The sequence below is a fragment of the Myotis nattereri genome (assembly GCF_964212035.1).
Source record: "Myotis nattereri genome assembly, chromosome: 4".
Taxonomy (NCBI): domain Eukaryota; kingdom Metazoa; phylum Chordata; class Mammalia; order Chiroptera; family Vespertilionidae; genus Myotis; species Myotis nattereri.
In genome coordinates, this window is record NC_138079.1 from 18,100,108 (window position 1) to 18,120,341 (window position 20,234).

Sequence of the window (20,234 nt, forward strand, 5' to 3'; positions counted from 1 at the left end):
AAAGACATGATAGGAATGATTTATGCTATAGTGTTTGCCTACTACATGTGAAACTTTATGAGCTAAAATAAACCTTAAAGTTTGTTTTTCTGTTACAAGAACATCATGACGCTTTTTGATCAGATAAGGCTACAAAAAAATCAATTCTATTACGTATGAAAACATGTGAATGGGCCATAGATTTCAGAGATAAATTCTTATCATGAAATAATTTATCATTGTAAGCAATCTCTACCAGGACCCCAAATGATTCCTGTCCTGGACTCCTGTCCTAATGTATTATTCATCCCTTGAATATGGGCTGGACTTCTTTGACTAGCTTTTAAAGACTAGAACACTACAGAAATGATGGAATGCCATTTCTGAAATCAGATTAAAACAAAAAAAGTCTGTGGCTTTATCATTGGAAACTCTTATTTATATGGAAAATGGGAAGAGAAAGTGGGCAAGAGGGACTATTCAAAGGCGTAAATGGTGGATAATTTTCTAGATTTGTAAACAGAGATGAAAAATACACTCATATCTAGACACATTTAAAGATATATAATTTGTGGGAAGATAAATAGAATATTTACTTTTTAAAAATATTTTTTTTACTGATTTCAGAGAGAAAGGGAGAGGGAGAAAGAGATAGAAACATCAATGATGAGAGAGGATCATTGATTGGCTGCCTCCTGCATGCTCCACATTGGGTATCAAGCACACAAACTGGGCGTATGTCCTAACTGGGAATCAAACTATGACCTCCTGGATCATAGGTCAATTCTCAACCACTGAGCCATGCCGGCTGGACTAGAATGTTTACTTTTGGGGGACAAAAAAGGAAATTGGATCAACTTAAAAAAAGGGGGGAAGATAAAAAACAAAATTGGTAAATGCAAAATTAAAAGATAAAAAAATAATTATATCAATCAACACAACAAATGCAATGTAATTTACTTTATATACATTATACATCAGCCGTGGGCAAACTACGGCCCTTGGGCCAGATCTGGCCCGTTCAGCTGTTCTATCCGGCCCGCAGAGCCGAAAGAGCGGAGGGTTCTCTTGCTCTCCCCTCCGCTCCTTCACCAGCAGCAGTGTTAACATGTATTAGTTCACACAAACACTCCATCCATGCTTTTGTTCCGGCCCTCCAGTCCAGTTTAAGAACCCATTGTGGCCCTCGAGTCAAAAAGTTTGCCCACCCCTGCATTAGATGAATGTGTGTTTGTGTGTGTGTCTTTACTTTGTCCATTATAGATAGAGAAGCTCATATCAAAATGACATCATTCTACTGAATAATTCTCTTGGACTTTAAAATCATAGTTGAGTATCTTAAAAAAAAAAAGATAGTAATTCAAAATATTTTATATACTAGCAAATCTTAAGCTTAAAACAACAGAGATAGAGCACTACAAATTTAGAAAAATAAAGAGATAAATAAAACTGTGAAATATATATGCAAAATTCTACATAGAATAATAGTCGGTTTTACAGAACTGTTTAAAAGAATTATAACCCATATTGAAATATTTTACTTATATTGAGAATGTGTTTATCATACAGCTAATAAAAATTTCCAACAACAAAATGAATGCTGAAGCATATTAAATAAAATCCACAGCTATAAACAACAAACAAGTGAATTAATAACAAACTAATAATAATAGAAGCCACTTCCTTAATCTGGGAAAATTTAATTGCCACAAACTAACAGCAAATACTCCTCATGTAGTGAAATGCTGGCAGAATTACTTCTGAAATTGAGAACAAATGAACTTGCTCACTGTCGTGACTTTTAGTTTCTTTTATTAAGTTTACCTAATGTAAGGAGCATTATATAAAAGTAGGATCCATGAAAAGTTTTGTATAAGAAACTAGTTTTCATATATATCAGAAAACACAGTTAGAAGACATAATGGACAAAAATATTTCCTTAAAAGCAGCAACTGAAAACAATAACTACCTTAACATATCTAGATGTAATCAAAATAAGAAATGTTAGGAATTCTTATGAAGGCAACTAGGGTTCCTCAGTATAAGAATAATCATGGTGTGTGTGTGTGTGTGTGTGTGTGTGTGTGTGTGTGTGTGTAAGTCAGAGCGAGAGAACAATAACAAATGAGGATGAGATAGAAAATGAAAGAGTGTCCAAGAAAGAAGCAGATTGTAGGGAAAAATATATGTAAACGAGGAAAAGTGAAACAGAAAGAGAAAATGAAAGAAAGAGGGAGAGTGGGAAAAGAGGGAGTAGGCAGTCTTAAAGAGAAAATCACAGGAAGTTCACCATTGGACGTATTGTGATAAACGATGTATGGTATGATACAAGAAGAGTTGTGCACTTTATCCTCAAAAAGATAATTTGCAAATTGTGTAATAAGTGTACATCAATTTTGCAATTCAACAATTAAAAATAAGTTTTAAAATAGAAAACAATTTGCAAATTTTGTCAAATGCTTAGAAGAATCATTATGTAGTCAAAAAATGGAGTGGCTTGAAAACCTGAGTTACAAGATTTACATTAGCACGTACATGACAGGAAATGAGAAGATTGTAGGAATTTATAAGATGCAGTGTTTACTTAGCTAAACATTCCCAGATAAGCTTGCAAACCCTCTTTACATAATTAATGTACAGGAGGAGGCAGAGGTGGAAATGACTTTGCCCAGGTGGGCGTTACCACCCAAAGCTGAAGACATTATTAGGCATAAACACATCCACACAGCTTCTCATTTGGAGCATCAGTTTGGGTTAATTTGTTCTGTGACTGTGCTGTAGAGAAATGACAGTCTTCAAATAGAGATTAGATGCACTGTAATAAGTTCTTTACTGTAATTTAATACTTTCTAGGAGAATTTTGATTTCCCATTTGGTTCATCTGCAGGTTCTGTTTATCATGTTGTATGCAAATTTTTGGTAGACAAGTAATTGCTACCCCTGCTGAATGAACTTCCAAGGAGATATTTACAGGAATATTTATAAGTACATAAATGCTATAAAGGAGAGGGCATCCTCTCTTCTCTGCAACTTCTCACAAAATGATCTCACATTGAAATACATATTAATAGTCCTACAGGTACATTTCAGGAAGAATTCCAAAGTTAAAAAATATATGAAACTGAGGTTACTATTGGACAGAAGTATTCAATACTGAATTTAAAATAGGAGGAATATTATCAGCTGTGTTATATTTCAAAACATTTGCTGTCCATGAATAACCTCTAAATGAGAAAGCCCTGGGTGGGGGGATCTTGGCTTTGTCTCCATCACACCTCCTCTTTTATATCCACTTGTGAAATTTATTTAGCCTGTGCTGTACATTCTTTAAAGTAGTCATGTTGATCCTAGTGAGTTGATGTAGCTGTCTGCCTTCATAAAAAATTAATGCTTTACAAAATACCCATAACAACTTTTGACAGAGCAAGAAAATAAACTTAGACAATAATGACCACTGAATGAGCTTTAAAAATACATAGGAAAAAAATGAAAAAGATGAAGGGATGATGACCAGTAGGAGTCATTTTAGAAATGTTATACTTGAAATACCCATAGGAAATTGCATGTGGAAACATGGAGACAAGAGAGGTCTGTGCCTCAGTAGAGAAATGGGCTTGGAGTTCAGGACTTAAAGTCAACACATATTTGTTATTATTTTTTACTTTATTGATTAGGTTCAAAATAAGGGAACGCAACATATTGTGGGCTTATTATAAGAAATGATTAAAATGTTTTACATTTGGAAAATTAAAGCAACTTCTAATTAAACATCTACTGAAAATGGGCCCATTGTATACTATAAAGGGATTGTTCCTTTAAAAATGCAAGACCTAAGGAAGAGAAAATTACTATCAACATTCTCTATTCTGGTATTTTTCCTATAATTTAGAAAATCATCCTTCAATTTATTAAGGAGAAACAGCATTTTTAAAAATAATATCTGTGCTCTGCGTTTTAAAATACTGGGTTCTGCATTCTTTGAAATGCTGCTCTTCTGCAATTATCTACACTCAAAATGAATTATACCCTCTTTTTAATTTCTGTTCCCTTAGAAAACTGTTATGGGGAGAGGGAGAGAAAAGTCCTAGGAGTACTGAGCGTCAAAGAAGCTTAATAAGGAAGCATAGAGGGTGGGGAGAAATAGAACTAAGATGGGAGAATAGGCAAAATTTCCCCACTGCTCTTTGCCTTGCTTGGACAAATCTTGCTAATTTGTCCTGTGACTAAACAACTGACAATGCATTTGACATGGAACCCAGGTGTTTTACCACATATATTCTTTTTTTTAAAAAAAAAACATTATTTTTTAATTCATATTTATTGTTGAAAGTATTACAGTTGTCCCCCCTTTTTCCCCCATTGCCTCTCTGTAGCCACTATTAAAAGTGATGAAGAGAAATTTGTAAACCTCCCCTTAGGAAAATTTTTCTAGATATTTATTACACTTTGAGAACTGAAAATAATGACAATATCAATAAATTGTAGCATATAAGTGAAAATAAGCCTATAGTTGGTCTTATGTGGATACTAAAATGCAAAACTAACTCTATGATTGATACATATAGACAGTTGACAGAAAGTGAACTTACTCAAGTCTAATTTGGTCCACCATTGAAAAAATTCAGTATAGGTCCCAAGTGTACAGCTCTATGATGCATCATCTATACACTTGAAATCTAAATAATATATTTAACCAATGTCACCTCAATAAATTTAATTAAAAATTAGTAATTAGCAAAATGATATTCTACATATAGAGAAGTAAATGCAATATAGATGATAGAACCACAGGTTACAGCATTCTCCTGTGTATTTGTGTGTGAGTGTCTGTGTGCAGTTAACTTCTCTTAGAATGGAAGCAATAACATGGTTTAACTGCATGGTCCCTTAACTTTTGGGCATTGCATGAAAGTGTTCCCTAAAGGGACCAGGTTGTTGACTTGGAAGTCAACCTTCTAATATTTCCTTCCCTATAACCATTTTGGTTATTATTAAATTGTAGCTCTGATCTTCAATAATTTTTAGTAAATGAAGGGAAAAACAAATTTTCCATCATTAGGCAAAAAATAAAAGCAATTCAGAAAATCATATTTTAGGAATTACTGTTGCAAAAAAGGAATTATTATTGAAAGAGGATAGTAGACTTGTGAAAACCCTTTGATTTGTCCCTATCTCTTGGTGTCCTGATTTCAATCCCAATATAATCATAAGTACTCAAGTATGTTCTGTTCCAGAAAAAAAAAGTAGGCACTCCAAAGTCTGAGAGATATTGTAATAGAGATTGAAAGCGGGAAGAACTATTGATGATTTCTGAGTAAGCACTGGAAATGAAAAAGCAACACAAAGTAGAGAAAGGCAAAACTAAGCCAAAATCTTTGATTTAATGAGTGAAAGTTTGATGAGAGTGGAAAAATATTGAAATGGATGTTTTATAGTTGTTTTTGAGTCTTTCCAATAAATTAGATAATGCTTAAAAATTATGTTGGCCCCTATTCCAGGAATTTTGCAAAATTAACCAAATATTCTTTTAAAAGACAAAAGATATTGCATATATTGATTTTAGTAGCCACTTGAAAAAAATCTTTGTTTCTCTTTATGGAGAGAATAGATAAAAAAAAAATATGTGTTGACTGATTATGAAGCTAGGAAGAACTACACATAGGTGTATCCCTGGGGATGGACTGCAGCGTGCTGCCTGGTGTCTGTGAGCTCCATGGGCAGCAGCGAGAGCCCTGATTGATTGATGACAGATTATAGAGAGGTGCAGCGCATCCAGCTGGAGGCTCTGGAGTCTACCTACCCCAACTCCTTTATAGCATCATCAGAAAATGCTCTCAGCGTCACCATTATTGTGCCATCTGAGGCTGGAGAAAATGATGAAATTATCCAGATGATCATCAACTTTACATACAGTGAAAAAAAAAAAACCTAAAGGAAGCCCGTCTTTATGAAATATTATCCCAGGGAAATCTAGAAGATAATACTGTCTCAGGCATTTTAAAATTGTTAGCATTGCAGGCAGAAGAAAACTTTGGTATGGTGATGATCTTTATTTCAGTGACAGCTGTGCAAAAAACATTAGATGAGTTGATCAAATAAAACCTAGAAGAGGAGGGAAAGCAACAAAAGGAAAAAGAAGCAGAAGCTGAAAGCAATTACTTCATGGCCCTACTGTTACAATTGAGAATTTCTTATGTTGGAAACCCAAGTTTGATGCAGAACTCTTGGAAATTAAGAAGAAAGGAATGAAAGAAGAAAAAGCAGGAAAAAAAAACATTAAGTGGGAAATAGTTATTTGAAACATTATAATCTTGGCATATCTGATATCTAGTTCTTGGAGGATGCTGGAAACAATGTGGGGATAGCTGAGTCTGTGTTCCAGGAAATACATGAACTGGAGCTGGAGGACTGTGAGGATGACCCAGACTACAGTCCTACTGACCCAGAAATGCCCTTGACCAACAATGGACTATCCCCATCTAAAGAGAGGTGTGACTGCCACAGCATCTGTGACTATGCTGAAAGGGAGTAGGTTTCTCTCTCTCTCTCTCTCTCTCTCTCTCTCTCTCTCTCTCTCTCTCTCTCTCCTAAAAAACAAATAATAACTTTCAGGAGGATATTCTCCTGATAGTTTTAGTCCTTAGACTTAATAAACTGACCTTAAAGTTAAAAAAGATTAAAGAAGAAATGTTAGTGGGATAGGTATGTACACAAGGGAAAGAGGAATTTAGAAGAGAAGAAACTCAGAAATAATAAAATATATAATATTTGACTGTACAAAGTTTTATACTTTTTAATTTAAAATTATACCATTACACAGCTTCAAAACAATGCTATTAACATGTTTACAGAGATAAAATTTTGCTATTTATACTGTCCAAACACCTGCTACTTATTAAGAAAAAGATCCAGTGTTATAAAAAAGAAAATTGGCAAAAGATATCCCAAGAGAATCTTCAAGCTGCCAATAGACTGAAGGAAAGATGCTGAGTCTTAGAGATTGTCAAGGAAATTGAACAAATATAATAATGAACTTGACATCTTATGATTAGGATGAATAAATAACACCAAGTGCTTGCAGAAATATAAAGAATGTGCTGTTCTCATACATTGCTATTAGAAATGGGTATTGGTAGTTTTTTCAAAACAATCTGATAATAAAAATTAAAATTAGAATATACATCCTTCAGTCAAAAATTGTACTTTATACAAGAACTAGAGGCCCGATGCATGAAATTCATACAAGAGTGGGTCTTCCTTCCCCCGGCTGCCGGCATTGGCTTCCCTCTGGCACCCGGGAACCGGGCTTCCCTCGCAGCACCAGCTTCGTCTGAAAAGTTGTCCAGAAGGATGTTTGGTCTAATTAGCATACTATGCTTTTATTATTATAGATATTTAGAGATTAAAGCATCAGTATATAAAATTATACAGTGATTACTTTGGCATCTTTTATAGAAAGCTGGGAACTTCTGGAATATCCATCAATAGGAATGGGTAAGTAAAAAATAGTACATTTTAATGGGGACTATTATTCAGCTATTAAACATTAATATATAGTTTATACATGCATGTGTAATATATGTATATATTTACCAAAAGGCTTGGAAGCATTTTTATGATATTTTATTAAGTGAGAAATAAAATGTAAGAGAAGATCATACAGAATTATATCATGCTTACTCCAAAATCTTCATATACATAGAAAGAGAAGTGTTGACATTATTTACTAAAAATGTAATGGCTTGAGTGGAGGGGAGTGTAGAGTATCATAGATAAGGAAGGGGAAAAGGGACTATAGAGTCATGAGTTATCACATTATTATGAAGTCTAAATAAATATTATATATGCAATAATTTTATTAACATATTGTAAATATATAGAAAAGAATTGTGTATGCGATAAAGACTAAAAATTAGAACTGCAATGGAAGAAGAGGAAAACAGAACCAGCGACAGAAGGTGTTATGCCACTGTGTCATGGGCTGAATTATGTGTGCCATGCCCCCAATTCATATGTTGAAGCTCTAACCCCTAATCATTTCAGAGTATAATGTATTTGGTCATAAGGCCATTAAGAGGTAAAATAAGTTAAAATGGGATCATTAGGGTGGGCCCCAATCCAATAGGTTGATATCCTTATAAGAGGAGAGATGAGAATGCAGGAAGGGAGATATTAGGCACACGGAGACAGGCAGGTGCAGACACAGCAAGAAGGCAGCCATACATCCATGAGGAGAGAGGCCGCCAAGGAAACCATACTTGCCAACACCTTGATCTTGGGCTTTAGCCTTCTGTTTGAGAGCAAATTATTTTTGATATTTCAGTCAGCCAGTCTGTGGTATTTTTTTAAAAAACATATTTTTATTGATTTCAGAGAGGAAGGAAGAGAAAGCAAGAGATAGAAACATCAATGATGGTAGAGAATCATTGACCTGCTGCCTCCTGAATGCCTCACCCTGGGGATCAAGCCCACAACATGGTATGTGCCTTGACCAGGAATTGAACTGTGACCTCCTGGTTCACAGGTTGACACTCAATCACTGAGCCACACTGGCCAGGTTCATGTTTAGGTCAACCAGACTGTGGTATTTTGTAACATCAGCCCTTGCAAGCTAATACATAATGGCTTTGAAGGTAGAGACAGGTGCCGTGAACCAAGGAATAAAAGGAATATAACTTGGCATGCTGGAAAAAGAGAAGGGATACCCAAACCTGGCCAAAACCTTGATTTCTGCTAGGTGATACTACAGAACTGTGAGAGAATAAGTCTCTGCTCTCTTAAGTCAGCATGTTTGTGGTGATTGGTTACAGCAGCCACTGAAAAAGAACGCAGGTAATTCATTAGAAATAGGTTTGACTCAGAGACACAAATTGGCCTGAAACAATGCTTTCCCATGTAAGATAGCCCAAAATTCCAGTATCAATACTGTCAATAGAACATCTTATCATTAGCTTCTATTCATATAATTATTCATTTTATCACTCATAGAAAATACTAAATTTCATAGACATATTTTTCTGTTTTCAATCACATTTCACTAAATGGAATTACAGAGAAAAATGAAAAAAAAATTCATTGAATATGGGTATAGTTTTAAAATATTTTTATAGAGGTCTTAGAGGCTAAAAGAGAAACTTTGGAAACATCTTATTGAAATCATTAGCATCGTGCCTTTTAAAATGACTCACATCTACTCACTTTCTTTAATGAAACAAAATATTAGCCTTGCTCTGAGTATCTTTTATTTATTTATTTATTTTGTTAATCCTCGCCTGAAGATATTTTTCCATTGATTTTTAGAGAGAGTGGAAGGGAAGGGGAGAGGCAAAGAGAATGAGACATCGATGTAAGAGAAACACACCAATTCATTGCCTCCTACACAGGCTCCATCCAGAGATAGAGCCTGCAACCCAGGTACATGCTCTAAACTGAAATTGAACCTGGCCCACACTCAGTACGTAGGCCCACACTTTGAGCAAAACAGGCTAGGGATGAGTATCTTGCTTTTAGTTTAAGATAATGGTTTTGTGAAGTTGCTATTTATTTTATGTGTTATATCATAAAAACATCAAAATAAATAAGCTATGATTTTCACATCTTTCTCTTCCCTTTGTGGTCTCTGTCTATCTGTTGCTGTTCTCTCTTTATACACACACACAACATATAAACACAGACATAAATACAGTACTCACACATAAATTGATAGAGATCAGTTCCTATATTTGGTCAAATAAAAGGGACTTATAGGAGAACCATCTCCATCTTGGTCACTATATGACAAAAATGTATTACCTAGGGCATAGAACAGGAAAAAAAGAAGAAGAAGTTAGGAAGAAGCAAAGGATAGAAATAAGGGAGACATAATTAGAGGTAGGAAGAACATGTTTGAATTCAACAAACTAGAACTGAAAAAAAGCAGGATTGAAAGAAGACAGGTTGAGTGTGTTCAGCAGGACTTTATTTGACACACACTTATGTACTCTTTCAAGGTACTTCACTACTTTCTTCAAGGTTATTCAACTGTAGTTAGATCCAAATTACACAGCCTGTTAAATGACTTTAAAGCCTCAAGACTTATGTTTCTGGGAACTTGCTATAGTGTGGCAAATTGGATTTTACAAATAATTTAATCCTTTTTTATTCAGTCACATTCAAACAAGTTTTGAATCTAGTGAAATTAGAGAAAAGTCACCCTATCAAATTTTACCCTCAAGTTCAAGTACTCAATGCAAAGAAAAACAAATAAAAATGAAGGCCAAATATTAAAAATCCTGCACAATTTCTGGATTCAGTAATCATCATGATTCATTTTTTAAACTTACAAATAAAACTGTTAATATCTTCAGCTTCTGGGTAGCATACATAATATACTTGAATAAGTAAATGAGAATATAAAGTAATGTACATTGAATAAAAATGCACTTGAAGAAATATATATATATATATATATATATATATATATATATATATATATACTAGAGGCCTCGTGAATGAAATTCATACAGCCTGCACCCTCTCCAATCTCAGACCCCTCGGGGGGTGTCTGACTGCCAGACATCTCTCTCACCATCCGGAACTGCTGGCTCCCAACCGCTCGCCTGCCTGCCTGATTGCCCCTAACTGCTTCTGCCTGCCAGCCTTATCACCCCCTATCTGCTCCCCTGCTGGCCCGATAACCCCCAACTTCCCTCCCCTGCCAGCTTGGTCATTCCCAACTGCCCTCCCCTGCTGGCCTAATCTTGCCCCCAACTGCCCGCCTCTGCCAGCCAATTGGGTTCTGATTGGTCAGTTTCTATGCCAATCAGTCTCAAAAGCTCCACCTCTTAGGCAGCCATTTGCTCCTCACAATTCACCCAGATTTGGTTCTGATTGGTCGGTTTCTATGCCAGTCAGCATCTCTGGGCCTATCAACAGGGCCTGATCAGAAAGGTGGGGCTGATCAGCAGCTTCAGTGGAGACCTGGAGAGAAATGGAGGGACAGCTGCTGGCCAGACCCAGAGAGAAAGAGAGAGGAAAGTGCTGATCAACAGTTGACACAGAGGCTACAGATCAGACCTTGCTTCTCTCTTCAGGCCTCTCTCCAGGCCTGATTCTCAGGCCCTTCAGCAGTCAGTGCTGGGTCACTGTGCCTGCAGCCATAGCAGCCATAGCAGTCAGCGCTGGGTCATCACAGCAACCCAGCGCTGACTGCAGGACTGACTTTTGGTTAGTGAGTCTCCCATGGTGACGGACCAAGGGTTTTTATATATTAGGATAATACTAAACACCTAACAATTTAAAGAAACCAAATGTATTTTTGCGTTGGTGTTTTTTTTTTTTAATATCATAAAAATATTTTAGAAATTCAAGAAGAAATAATTCTTCAGTATATATGATATCCTCTTGAACTAAAATTAATACATGAGCAAAGACTTACACACTTTATGTACTCAAGTACAGACTGCAATCACTATGTAAAAGCAATTGCCATGATCATACAAAATAGCTATATACAAAAGAATATTGACTTTTATAACAACATAATGGGAATTTCAAGAGTAACATGGGATATCAAAAGCAACATTGTATTTTTTTGTAGAAGTAATTTCTGATTCTCATTAATTAAAGTATATTACAAATTTCAACATTTAATTTATGTCATACATTCTGTGCTTCTAAGTTACTTTGTAATTTCTCTAACTAAATGAAATATGTATTTAAAAATTCTAATGTTATAAAATAAAATAATCAAGTGTAAGCCTAAAAATTTATATCTTAACCTTTTAATTCAAATTTGTATTCATCAGAGAACAAAAATGATGATTTACTAATTTTTACTGAGGATAGCCTGCTATTCATATTGCTATTCAACATGTTTTTCATTTAAAATTATAGTTACATAGGTTGCTTCCTTATTCCTTTTTAGAAATGCCAAATGTCAGTGTTACAAGTCTTCCTTGTCTTAATGCTTTGTGGTTTGCATCCACATGGCTAATATGAAATTTGTTATTTCTTCTTTTATATCAACAGCTTTTCATATAATTTTGCCTATACTGCATATATTTTGTCATGCTTTCATTTTTAATTATTTTAAAATTCAGTGTGATTTAGGTATATCCCCTTTAGAGGACAAAAATTACAAATTTGTCATTCTGAACTGAAATTTAACAGGTTAAGTTAAATGCACTTAAATGTATTGATATGGCAATATATTTGACCCTAGCTCCCTTTAAACTTTTATGCTATGTTTTCTATTTTTACAGGTTTTTTTTTTTAACTTTTCTTTGTGACATGTTTCTAGTGGTTAACTTTGTAATTACATATTTATATCATACTTTCATCTATTTGGATTAAGTGCTTTATATTAGTTCCCTAATGTGAGCAGGGAAAAAAAGTTTCAACATTTTAAAAAGCATGATGACTGAAAGCAATACAGGTTGCCTAAGTACATGGAGGTGATAGATATGCCTTTTAAAAATTATTGGGATTGCCGAAACCGGTTTGGCTCAGTGGATAGAGCGTCAGCCTGCGGACTGAAAGGTCCCAGGTTCGATTCCGGTCAAGGGCATGTACCTGGGTTGCGGGCATATCCCCAGTTGGAGATGTGCAGGAGGCAGCTGATCGATGTTTCTCCCTCATCGATGTTTCTAACTCTCTATCTCTCTCTCCCTTCCTCTCTGTAAAAAATCAATAAAATATATAAAAAAAAATTATTGTGATCATAATTTCATTTGCAATATTATGTCAAAAGTTAATTTTTAAGTTTTAAATATGTATAGTTTGTTGTATGTCATTTATGCCTCAATAATGATGTGTTTTAAATGAACACTTACATAAAGACCTTCTCAGATAAAACAAAGTTTAGAAAGTCAAGAGTATTCATTATCAGGAGACCAACACTACAGTACAAAAATATTACAGATAATTCTTCTGAAAGAAAGTGATACCAGATGGACATATGAGCTATGCTAAAAAGTCAGTAGTCCTAAGAATGGTTTTTAGAGGTGAATAAACATAGGATACATAGTTTCTTATTTTAAGTCTATAAAAATAATTGACTGTCTAAACTTAAAAACTAGTAATGAATTGTGAGGCATATAACATATGTAGAAACAAACATAAGAGTGCAAATATGCAAAAGAAGGAAATGGAAGTTCGCAAGTAAACTCAAACTAAATGTGGATGTTATGTAATACGAAGTTATACTGTGATGAGTAAGGGAGATCACAATCCACAAAAAACAAAAACATTGAGTATGAATAGAGTAGAACAAAAATAAATAATAAGGATGGCAAGAAATTAAAAAAAAATGAGCAGTAATAACAAATAAAGAAGCATGTCAAATGCTGCAAAATTAATTAATATGTGGAATAAAAGTTGGCATTAAGATTTAGCAATGAGGAAGTTATTGGTAACTTAGGGTAGACTTATTTCACACAGTGGTGGAGAAGATTTTCAACTGGAGTGATCTGAGGAATTAATGTGTGGTGAGTACATGACACCTTTTCAAGAAACTTCACATTAATAAAATGGAGACTGGCAATCCATAGTGAAATGCATTAGAATAAACTAAAGTTTAATTATTTTTTTATGTTTGAAAATATTGAATGCTGGGGTCCAACCCCAGCAGGTCCAGGGGTCCCCAAAGGTGTGGACGGACTCGGCGAAGAAGGAATGACACGGAGACAGCGTTCAGTTGATCAGCAGCCTAGCCAGGATCTCTAGCCAGGATCTCCAGCCAAGTTCTGGTCTGGATCTCCAGCCAAGTTCTGGTTAGGATCTCCAGCCAGGTTCTGTGTCCATGTTCCCTCGCTAGGTTCTCCAGCCAGGTTCACCCTCTCACAATCCGGGACTGCTGGCTCCCAACCGATCACCTACCTGCCTGCCTGATTGCCCCTAACCACTCCCCTGCCAGCCTGATCACCCCCTAACCACTTTTCTGCCAGCCTGATCGACGCCTAACTGCTCTCTTACTGGCCTGATTGGCCCCAACTGCCCTCCCCTGAAGGCCTGGTCACCCCCAACTGCCCTCCCCTGCTTGCCTGGTCACCCCCAACTGCCCTCCCCTGGTGGCCATCTTGTGTCCACATGGGGACAGCCATCTTTGACCACATGGGGGAGGCCATCTTGTGTGTTGGAGTGATGGTCAATTGCATATTACTCTTTTATTAGATAGGATTGGGGTGACAGTGACATAGGTAGATTTTAAAATAATAAATAATGTAAGATACAATTTGAAACTCAATTTTTCCAGTCTCAACATTTTGCTTAATTTATAAATATAAAAGCCTAAGTGACCTTTGTGACCCATTGCTATGATGCGCACTGACCACCAGGAGCAGATGCTCAATGTAGGAGCTGCCTCCTGGTAGTCAGTGCACTCCCACAGCCAACCTCTCCTGGCCAGCTCCGATCATCCCAGATCGGCCCTGATTGCCAGCCAGGCCGAGGAACCCAACCCGTGCACGAATTTGTGCACCAGAACTCTAGTTTGTTATAATTCTTTGGCATGGCACATAGTTTACAGATGAATCCATTAATTAAAAATGAAGCTTTCACTAGAAAAAAGAGCAAACAAGCTTAACACTAAACTTAAGCAATGGACAGTCTTCTACGGCAACCAATGCTATCTCTCTGTTGTATACTGCATACTGTAAGTAATAATTAAGGGAAGAGATTGAACTCTCAGCTCTACTAATTATTATTTTTGTTATAAATAAATTACTTAAAATTCTTTTTTTGGTTAATCCTCACTTGAAGATATTTTTCCATTGATTTTTAGAGAGTGTGCAAGGGAGGACGAGTGACAGAGTGAAAGAGAAACATCAATGTGAGAGAGGCATATTGATTCATTGCCTCCCGCACGTGCCTGACCAGGGCCTGGGATTGAGCCTGCAACCGAGGTTCATGCCATGAATCAAACCGGATCCATCAGTCCCAGGGCGGGCCGATGCTCTATCCACTGATACAAACCAGTCATAGCAAATTTCTTCTTTTTTAAAAAAAACACACAAAATAAATCAAAATCCTCTGTGCATCCCTAACGTTCCATTTAAAGTAAATGTGCACCATTTCAGAAATTCATTTACTGCTTAAATACCACACTCTAATACCCACTTTTTTGAATTGATTAGAGCTATTTAAATTGCCTACTGATTGCCAGGTCAGTGAATTTCCTTAATGTTTATCCTGGGACTCCTGCCTCAGCTTTTGTTCTGTCTAGCAATATCATTAATGGATGTCATGACAAGATTCCTGGCACAGAGTGAGACAATGAGGAGTGCTGCAAACACTCAGATGGTTCTAGCAATTCAAAAATCAACAAATTATTCCCAAGTACCTGTTCCTTGAATTTGGCAGTACAGAACATCTGACTTATCACAAGAGTATATCATTTTAGATGTCGTATTTAAAGCAAGTTTTCTCAGAAACAAGTTTCCTTCTAGATATTCCTATTTTAATAAAAGGAAAAAAGAGTCCCCTTCACTTATAAACTGTTTTATAATCTTTTAGTCTAATTTTAGGTAATTTAACTATTTAATTATATAGAATTTAATCTATGCAGGAGACAAAACCTGTATTTAACTAACTGTACAATAAAGATATCACTTAAACTAACAACCTTTCTATGAACTAAATCATAAAATGGTAATATTCAACTATTAATGTTATTATAATTAAATATAAAAAGTCTTAATAAAAATTTGAAACTATTAGAATATTTGTACTTGTTGTCAATAGCAACATTATTAATAATGCAGTAATATTATACTTACTAAGGTGCATGTAGAATAAATAAAGCATGTCTCTAAAGCAAAATATAGGAATTCAACCAGCCAGCTAAAGGATATCAGAGCTAACCAATTAACAGCAGGTAATAAATCCAACAAAAACCTTGATATATATTAAGGTAGCTTATAATGAACATAGTGTTCAAGGAGGTGTTAGATTTTATGGTACAAGGTTGTCAGAATGAGGGACCAAAGTGAAGGTGAGAACAGCTGCAAAACAGAATATGAAGAACTGCCTTCCTGTGATAAATTTTACATTTTCCCATTTCTCTGAAAAGAGAGGTGAACTTAATGACGAAAGTGGGGCATAAGTGGGCTTTATCTGTGTGGGGATAGAAAAATATGTAGATAGATACTCAAGAAAATACTCATGTTTACAAAACATATTATCTTAATATTAAAAATAGATATTTGATTACTAATTGCTAATTTTTGTTTCTATTGAATAATATCATAGGATGATAGTACAGGAAATCCTTAATAAGAAAAGTTTGGCCTGGCCAATGTGGCTCAGTGGTTGAGTATTACCCTATGAACCAAGAGGTCATGGTTCAATTCTGGGTCAGGGCACATGCCCCAGTTGTGGGGCATCAGGAGGCAGCCAGTCAATGATTCTCTCTCATCACTGTGTTTCTATCTCCCTCTCCCTCTCCCTTCCTCTCTGAAATAAATTTTTTTTAAAAAAAGAAAGAAATGTTTGCATGCATCACTTTGAATGAACACTAACAATGTGGTAAGGTCATGGTCCCCTTGAGGAAGAACTCATGAATACTAATTCCCTTGTTTATAATATTGTTTTTAATAAAATATAGATTCTACTGAGAGATAAATATTTCTGAGTACTTTGTGATTAAAAAATTAAAAGTCTACTCTGATAAAATGACTCTAGGATGGCTACCACTAATCCCCACCTCCTGATAGCATAGCCTTGTCTACTCTCTTCCTCTTCCTTGAGTGTGGCCAGGACTAATGACTCACTTTGAACCATGGCACAAATGATGCCATGCCATTCTTGAGATTAAGCTATAAAAAATTCTATGGTTTTCATCTTGGTTTACCTTTCTCATTCTCTCCTGCCTTGTTTACCCTGGTAAAAGTCAACTGTCTTATTATAGAATAGCTAGATGCCATGTCATAAAACAGCCCTGTGCTGATGATATACAGGTAATAAGAGATTGAAGCCAGCGAACAATCACAATTTTCCCCACTTGAGCTTTTAGATATGTCCACAGCCCCTGCCAACAGCATCATTATAAAACCATAGGAGACCTTCACCCAGAAGGAACTGACTGACACCTGGATTTCTGACAGTCAGAAACTGTGAGAAAATGTTTGCTGCATTAGCTGTCAAATTGTGAGATATTTTTAATGTACCAATCGATACCTAATACAACCATTAATTAAAACAGAGATTTTAAATATATATACATATAGTTTTCATTTATTTCAGAGAGGACAGGAGAGGGAGAGAGACAGAAACACCAGTGATGGAAGATTATCATTGATTGGCTCCTCCTGCACTCCTCCTCACCAGGATTGAAATATGACTTCTTGGTTCATAGGTCGATTCTCAAGCACTGAGCCAGACTGGCTGGGTTAAAACAGAGATATTGTTGATGTATCGATCCACTGTTGCAAAGGGGAAACTATGCTGGTTGTGCTTCTTGGTGTTCTTAGTGTTCACTTTCTAGCCCTCTGGTAAGTAGCAAGTAGTGACTATGAGAACTATGCTGCACTGATCTGACATAATTTATTACTAGAGCCTCAGTGCATGAATTCATGCATGGGTGGGGTCCAGCCGATCCGCCCTGATCAGGGCCGATCAGGCCTGGCCGGCCAGGGGGAGAGGCTATGGGAGGTGGGCTGACCGGCCCTGCCCCCTGGTTGAATTCCCCGTTGAATTCCTCGTAGAACTGCTGGTCAAGAGGAAAATTTGCATATTAGCCTTTTATTATATAGGATAGCACCAGGAGCTGTGTGAGATAAAAGTGATGATGCAGAGATGAGCAGGAGTCAACTTTTAACAGAGAGGTGGGAGAATTATGCCACCAGAGGATATAAGGCAGACCTCACTCTTACAAATCCACTCTTCTTTAGGCTTATAGTCTTAAATAATATTACCCACCAAAATTGAAAACTCACTGTTAAAAAATTTTTCACTCCTTCATAAGTTTAATTTTCTTTTGGTGACTTAAATAAAATTGACTGAAATGTGACTATGTCATTGTAATCTTAGTGTCATTCAAAGATACCAATCCCAGTGAAAACAGTGAATTAATTTAACCTTGTGGCCTAAACTGCCATACTTCAGTGATTCACCATTGACTCACCAAAACGACCCACATAAGGGTAAGAGGAGAGGAACCCAGCTGTATGTTATCTAGGACTTTTAGAAAACATGGAGTTATTCATTTGGCCACATAGATGTGAACCCACAAGAAAGGTGATATTGTAAACATCAAGGGAATGGGCACTGTTCAAAATAAAATTGCCCTCAAATGTTCCCATGGAAAAACTGGAAGAGTCTGCAATGTCACCCAGCATGCAGTTGGCATTGCTATAAACAAACATGTGAAGGGCAAGATTCTTGCCTAAAGAATTAATGTTCAAATGGAGTGTATTGGCACTCTAAGTGCCAAGATAGCTTGCTGAAATTTGTGCAGGAAATGATCAGCAAAAGAAGGAAGCCAAAGAGAAAGTTGCCTGGGCTCAAATGAAGTGCCAGCCTGCTCCACCCAGAGAAGCACATTTGTGAGAACCAATGGAAACAAGCCTGAGTTGCTGGAACCCATTCCCTATGAATTCATGGCAATCTATATGTATAAAACCCTAAGTGACCAGTCAACTATTTGACTGGTTGACTGTTTGATCGGTGCCTATGACATTCACTGACCACCAGGGCGCAGACGCTCAATGCAGGAGCTGCTCTCTGGTAGTCAGTGTGCTCCTACAGTGGGAGAGCTGCTTAGTGAGCTTACAGAGCACTGGTGGTGGCAGGCGCAGTGGGGCCAAGATGAGTGTGAGCACCGCAGTGCCTGGCCCTGGCTGGGGCTCCTCCCTGGCCGACTGCTACTTCGCACACTACTACATCCCTCAGGGGATGTCAGACTGCCGGTTTCAGCCCAATCCCTGCAGTCAGACATCTCCCAAGGGATCCTGGATTGGGAGAGGGTGCAGGCCAGGCTGAGGGACCTCACCAGTGCATAAATTTATGCACCAGGCCTTTAGTATGGGGATAAAAAAATTTAAAGTGTTCTGTACTGTTGAAACCATTTTTCATAACTGAAATAAATGTTTAAAGAAAACTTTTTTAAAAGTAAATTAATTGAATAATCTGATGTTAATATACTCCTCTGACCAATGACTAATTTTACTTCATATTATATCCATTGAAATAAAAAAAACAGTAAGAGAGAGGGAATTTTAGAAATCTACAGGTTAACTGTCACAGAATCACAGAATATCGGTGCTGGACAGGAATTTTCACATGCCCCTGCTGGCAAGAAATAGTCATGAGATGTCGGGGAGCAATACTTTAGCATATACTCTGCTGATGATAATCTGTAAGAAAGTAATCCATTCCATCATTATAATGATAAGCTTTTTCTCTCCATTTGAATAGTCTTCATAGTTTTTAGTTGGAAACTCCTTTTGTATAACTTCCTTATTTTCCTCTAGTGTAATTCACATTAAGCCTACTCCTGGCTTCAAATACGTTATTTATTTATTTATTTATTTATTTATTTTTAATTTTATTTTTTAGTTACAGTTTATATTCAATATCATTTTGTATTAGTTTCAGGTGTGCAATACTGGTAGATAATCATACATTTTACGAAGTGTTTTCCCCTCATATTTCAAGTACCCAGCAGGCATCATACATAGTTATTACAATATTGTTGACTATCTTTCCAATGTTTAGCTATTTTCCTTTGACAATTTAGTAACTTCCAATCAGTACTTCTTAATCCCTTCATCTTTTTCACCCAGCCCACCAACGCCCTTCCAGCTGGTTTGTTTTCTGTATCGATGAGTCTGTTTTTATTTTGTTCTTTAGGTTCCATATATGAATGCTATCATATAGTTAACACTTGTTCTGAATACTTCTTCTTCAAGTAAAGTTGAAATACTAGGCACTGAGAGAAATATTTTTCCCTGAGTTGGAGATTTACCAAAGATTATCATTTTCTTTTCTCAGCACATGATGCTCTCAATGATGGTGTGTAAGTTTCAATTAGATATACTGTGTTTCTCAACACATTGTTGGCTCATATTGTTCCTGTCAAGTAAATGACCCAGGTCTGCCTTACATAAATCACTATTGAGATAGCTTATGGTGTTCTTGAGCATGGCAGTTTGTTTTAAAAAATTAACATATACACCTAATAAATAACACTGTCATAAATACACATAAAAATTGATGTTATCTGAAATTTGAAATTGTGTCAATATGTATTTAGTTAAGCCCAGGATACATCTCTCAAA

At 36.2% G+C, this 20,234-nt stretch overlaps 2 pseudogenes across 2 annotated transcripts; both read left to right on the plus strand.

Annotated features, from left to right (window-relative positions):
* Positions 1-5,722: 5,722 nt before the first annotated feature.
* Positions 5,723-6,511, plus strand: LOC308518110 (RWD domain-containing protein 1-like; annotated as a pseudogene). The gene has a single exon. The product of its transcript is annotated as an RWD domain-containing protein 1-like (transcript).
* A 10,886-nt stretch (positions 6,512-17,397) lies between these two features.
* On the plus strand, positions 17,398-18,602 carry LOC308518111 (large ribosomal subunit protein eL21-like; annotated as a pseudogene). The gene is made up of 2 exons: positions 17,398-17,447; positions 18,061-18,602. The product of its transcript is annotated as a large ribosomal subunit protein eL21-like (transcript).
* The last annotated feature ends 1,632 nt before the right edge of the window (positions 18,603-20,234 follow it).